Here is a 6,669-nt window from a genome sequence, read left to right on the forward strand (position 1 = left end):
GGGGAATCCCGATTGATCTACTAGCCCAGGAGAGACTATTCGTCTACCAGCAAAGGTGTGTTCTGGGAAAGATGGTGGCATCAAGGCTCGCCAGGTCTACCAGCATCGAGACCTGGCAAAGCAGATGTGAACAGGAGCATCTGGGCAGATGGAAGGCCCGACTCATCAGCTAGGTAAACCGGGTGGTGGGGGAGATCGACTTCTAGCTCACTCAATTTTTGATAGGGCACGGTCTGTTCTGCTCCTACCTCGCAAATATGAGGAAGGTAGCAGACGGCAACTGCCCCTATGGCGACTCGACCTTCGACGACACCCACCACACATATTCGAATGTGTTAGGTGGAGCGTCGAACGACTCGCCTTGGATCAATACCTCGGAAAAATCTCGCCAAGACAACATTGACGAGAAAATGCTCCGAGGTCAGGAGGAGTGGAACAAAGCGGCCCGGTACGCCAGGACCACATTGCGCAGAAAAAAGATGGAGATGGGTGGCACATACACCCCCAACGTTGTTCCAAGCTCCTGCTCCGTAAAGCCGAAGGGAGAGTCCGGTAATGAAACCTGATGCAGTGGCGCCATCCTGAAGTAATACTACATGGCGGTGACGGGTTGGTTTCACTATGCCACTATGATGGACATGTGATTAATCGCTAGTGCCTATTCCAAAGGTGAGCCCGACACTACAGGGACCACAATGGGGGAACCTAATAGTGAAGGGCTCTTCTGGCGGACAGGTTACTTGGGTTAGTGCGTAAAGAGTAGCATTCACAGACCATCAAAGAAAGATTATTATTATTATTATTATTATTATTATTATTATTACTATTATTAATTTTATTATTATTATTTTTATTATCTTTATTATTAATATTATTATTATTATTATTATTATTATTATTAATATTATTATTATTATTATTATTATTATTATTACTATTATTAATTTTATTATTATTATTTTTATTATCTTTATTATTAATATTATTATTATTACTATTATTATTATTATTATTATTATTATTATTATTATTATTATTGTTATTGTTATTGTTATTATTATTATTGATATTATTATTATTATTGTTATTGTTATAATTGTTATTATTGTTATTATTATTATTATTATTATTTTTATTGTTATTATTGTTATAATTGTTATTGTTATTATTATTTTTGCTAGCCTTATTATTATTATTCTTTTTATTATGATTATTATTATTATCGTAATTATTATTACCATTATTATAATCATTATTATTATTGTTATTGTTAATATTATTATAATTTTTATTTTTATTATTATTATTATAATTATTATTACCATTATTATTATCATTATTATTACTGTTCTTGTCATTATCAGTATTACTTTTATTATTAGTAATATTATATTTGTTTTTGTTAGCACTATTATTATTATTGTTATTATTATAAATATTGTTACTGTCATTAATATTATTAGTATTGTTATTGTTATTATTACTATTATTGTTATTGTTATCGTTATTATTATTGCTGTTATTATTATTATTATTATTTTTATTATTATTATTATTATTATTATTATTTTTGTTATTGTTATTGTTATTATTATTATTGATATTATTATTATTATTATTATCATTATTATTATCATTATTATAATTAATATTATCATTATTAAAATCATTAATCCTATTATTATTATTATCATTGTTATTATTATTATCATTTTCATTTTATCATTATTATTTTAATAATTATAATTATTATTATTATTGTTATTATTAGTATTCTTGTAATTGTTATAATTATGATTATTGATATTGTCATCATTATTATTATTGCTATTGTTATTATTGTTATTATTGATATTGTTATAGTTATTATTAATGTTATTGTTATTATTACTATTATTGTTATTGTTATTATTATTGTAGCAGATATTCTAGATATTATTATTTTTTTATAATTATTATTATTATTATCATATTAATTGTTATTGTTATTATTATTGATATTATTATTATTTTTGTTATTGTTATTATTATTAATAATGTTGTTGTTATTATTAATATTTTCTTTGTTATTATTATTATTATTGTCAATGATATTATTATTATTATTGTCATTATTTTTATAATTGTTATTATGATTATTATTAATAGTATTATTATTATGATTATACTTATTAATATTATTATTATTATTATCTTTATTAATATTTTTGTTATTGTTATTATTATTATTATTGTTATTTTTATGATTAATATTATTGCTATTGTTATTATTATTATTTTTGGTATTATTATTATTACCATTATTATTATTGCTATTATTATTATTATTGCTATTCTTCTTATTATTATTATTTTTGTTATTATTATTATTGATATTCTTATTATTATCATTCTTGTTATGATGGTTATTATTATTATAATTATTATTACTATTATAATTAATATTATTGTAATTGTTATTACTATTATACATGTAATTATGAACATTTTCATTATTATTATTTTTATTGTTCTAACTATTATTATTATTATTGTTATTGTTGCTATTATTATTGTTATTGTTATTATTATTACTATCGTTGTTGTTATTGTTATTATTATTCTTATTATTATTATTGTTATTGTCATAATTATTATTATTATTATTGTTATTGTTATTATTGTTATTGTTAATATTATTGTTTTTGTTATTCTTATTATTATTAATATTGTTATTGTTATTATTATTATTATTTCTGTTATTCTTATTATTTTTGATATTGTTAATAACAATATTATTGTTATTGTTATTAATATTGATGTAGTTATTATTATTATTATTGTCATTGTTATTATTATTATCATTGCTATTAGTGTTATTATATTTATGGTTATTATTATTATTTCTGTTGTTGCTATTATTATTATTATTGTTATTGTTGTTATTATGGTTATTGTGATTATTACTTTATTATTATTCTTATTATTATTATTATTATTATTATTATTATTATTATTACTATTTTTGATATTGCTATTATTATTATTGTTATTGTTATCATTACTATTATTGTTAATATTAATATTACTTTTATTGTTATTATTATCATTACTGTTATTGATATTATTATTATTTTTGGTATTGTAATTTTTATTAATATTATTATTGTTATTATTATTATTGTTATTGTTATTGTCATTATTATAGTTATTGTTACTAATATTATTATTGTTATTGTTATAATTATTATTTTTATTGCTATTAATATTATTATTGTAATTGTTATTCCTAATAATTTTCTTTTTGTTATCGTTATTACATTTGATGTTATTATTATTTTTCTTATTGTTATTGTTATCAATATTGATATTGTTATTATTATGATTATTGCCATTGTTATTATTATTATTATTGCTATTGATATTATCAATATTATTGTTATTGTTATTATTATAATTATTGTAATAGTCATTAATATTATTATTATTGTTATTGTTACTGTTATTATTGTTATTTTTGTTTTTTTATAGTTATTAATATTGTAGATGATATTTTTGTTCTTATTATAATTATTATATTTATTATTATTTTTGTTATTGTTATTACAATTACTACTGTTATTGTTATTATTAATATTATTGCTATTGTTATTATTAATATTATTGCTATTGTGATTATTAATATTATAATTATCGATATTATTAATGTTGCTGTTGTTATTATTATTATTATAATTGTTATTGTTACTATTATGATTATTGATATTGTTATTATTATTATTACTGTTATTGTTATCATTATTATTATTGCTTTTGTTATTGTTATTATTATTGATATTGTTATGATTATTATTTATGTTAATGTAATTATTATTAATATTGTTATTGTTATTATGATTATTGTTATTGCTATTGTTATTATTATAGTTATTGTTATTAATATGATTATTGTCATCGTTATTATTATTGTTATTACTATTATTATTTATATAGCTGTTATTATTGTTATTGATGTTTTTTCATCATTATTATTGTTATTGTTAGTAATATTATTATTGTTATTGTTATTATTAATATTGTTGCTATTGTTATTATTATTATTATTGTTATTGTTAGTATTATTATTATTGTTATCTTTATTATTATTGTTAATGTTATTGATATAATTACTGTTATTTATATTATTACTTTTATTATTGTTATTGTTATTAATATTATTATCGTTATTATTATTATTACAGTTATTGTTATCATTATTATTATTGTTATAATTATTACTATTATTTTTGTTATTGTTATTAATATAAGTATTATAATCGTCATGATTATTATTATCCTATTTATTGTTATTATTATTATTATTGTTATTGTTATTAATTTCACTTTTGTTACTGTTTTTATTATTATTATTGTAATCGCCCTCATAATTCTTATTATTTTTATTGTTATTATTATTATCATTGTTATAGTTATTATTATTGTTATTTTCATTAATATTATTACTATTATTGTTTTTGTAATTATTACTATTATTATAATTGTTATTATTATTATTATTGTTAATGTTACTCTTATTATTACTGCTATTGTTATTGTTGTTATCATTGTTATTGTTATAGTTATTATTATTGTTATTGTTATTATTATTATTATTGATATTGTTATTGTTATTAATAATGTTCATGTTATTATTATTATTTTAGTTTTTCATATTGTTAATCTCATTGTTATTGCTATTATTATTATTATTGATATTGTTTTTATTATTATTTTTGTTATTGTTATTATTATTATTTTTGTTATTTTTATTAATATTATTATTGTTATTGTTACCATTATCATTATTGTTATTATTGTAGTTATTGTTATTATTAATGCTATTTTCATTTATATTATTATAATTATTGTTTTTCTAATTATTATTGTTATTATAGTTATTTTTTTTATTTTGTACTTGTTATTATTATTATTGTTATTGTAATTATTTCTATTATTGTTATAGTTATTTTATCGTTATTGTTATCATTATTATTATTGATATTATTATTATTATTGATATTGTTATTAATATTTTTTTTGTTAATGTCATTTTTGTTAATATTGTTATTGTAATTATCATTATTGTTATTGCTAATATTATTATTATTGTTACTGTTATTAATATTATGATTGTTATTGTTATTATTATTGTTATTATTATTGTTATTGTTTGTACTATTATTATTTTTATCGTTATTATTAATATTGTTGCTATTGTTATTATTAATATTATTGTTTTTGTTATTGTTATTTTTATTGTTATTATTATTATTATTATTGTTTATGTTATTGATAAAAATTCTGTTATCTTTATATTTATTTTAATTTTTCTATATTTATTAATATTTGGTTGTAATTATTATTAATATTGTTTTTGTTATCATTATGATTATTGTTTTATTTATTGCTATTTTTATTGTATTTTTTATTGTTATTATTATTGACATTAATATTATTATTTTTATACTCATTACAATTACTATTCTCATCGTCATTATTTTTAATATTGTTATTGTTATTAATATTATTTCTGTAATTGATACTACTATTATTACTGTTGTTGTCATTATTATAATTATTGTTACTGTCATTAATATTATTATTATTGTTTTTGTTATTATCATTGTTTTTTTATTGTTATTATTATATTATTGTTATTGTTATTATTATTTTTCTTGTTACTGTAATTGTTATTATTATTATTATTATTATTGTTATTATTATAGTTATTGTTATCATTATTGCTACTTTTCCTAATATTATTATTATTATTGTTTTTGTAATTATTATTATTACTATTATAGTTATTGCATTTATTTCTGTAATTATTATTATTATTATTATTTTTATAGATGTTATTATTATTTTTGTTATTGTTATTAATATTATTATTGTTAACCTTATCATTATTATTATTTTATTTATTGATATTGTTATTATTATTGTTATTGTTATAATTATTGTTATTACTATTATTATTTATATAGTTACTATAATTTCCATTGCTGTTGTTTTTATTATTATTATTGTTATTGTTAGTATTATTATTATTGTTATTGTTATTATTAGTATTGTTGCTATTTTTATTATTATTATTATTGTTATCGTTATAGTTATTAATATTATTATTATTATTATTATTATTGTTAATGAAAATGATGTAATTTCTGTTATTAGATTATTTTTGTTATTGTTATTGTTACTGTAATTACAATTATTATTCTTATTATTATTATTTTTGTTATTGTTATAATTATTATTATTGTTGTTGTTATTGTTATTGTTATTGTTATTCTCATTATTATCAGTATTGTTATTGTTAATATTATTGTCATTGTTACAATAATTATTATTGTAATTGCAATTATTGATATTATTGCTATTGTTATTATTATTATTATTGTTATTCTAATTATTATTATGATTATTCTTCTTCTTATTATTATTGTTTTTATTACTTTTATTATTATTTTCGTTATTGTTTTTATTATCAATATTTTTGTTGTTGTTAACATTATTATTATTATTATCATTATTATAATTATTAGTATCGTTATTATTATTATCTCTGTTATTATTTATATTATTATAATTTTTATTGCTATACTTATTATTATTATACGTGTTATTATGTTTAATATTATTATTATT

Source organism: Vespa mandarinia, unplaced genomic scaffold, assembly GCF_050613455.1.
Source record: "Vespa mandarinia isolate Hongniang unplaced genomic scaffold, ASM5061345v1 scaffold_50, whole genome shotgun sequence".
In the NCBI taxonomy this organism is placed as follows: domain Eukaryota; kingdom Metazoa; phylum Arthropoda; class Insecta; order Hymenoptera; family Vespidae; genus Vespa; species Vespa mandarinia.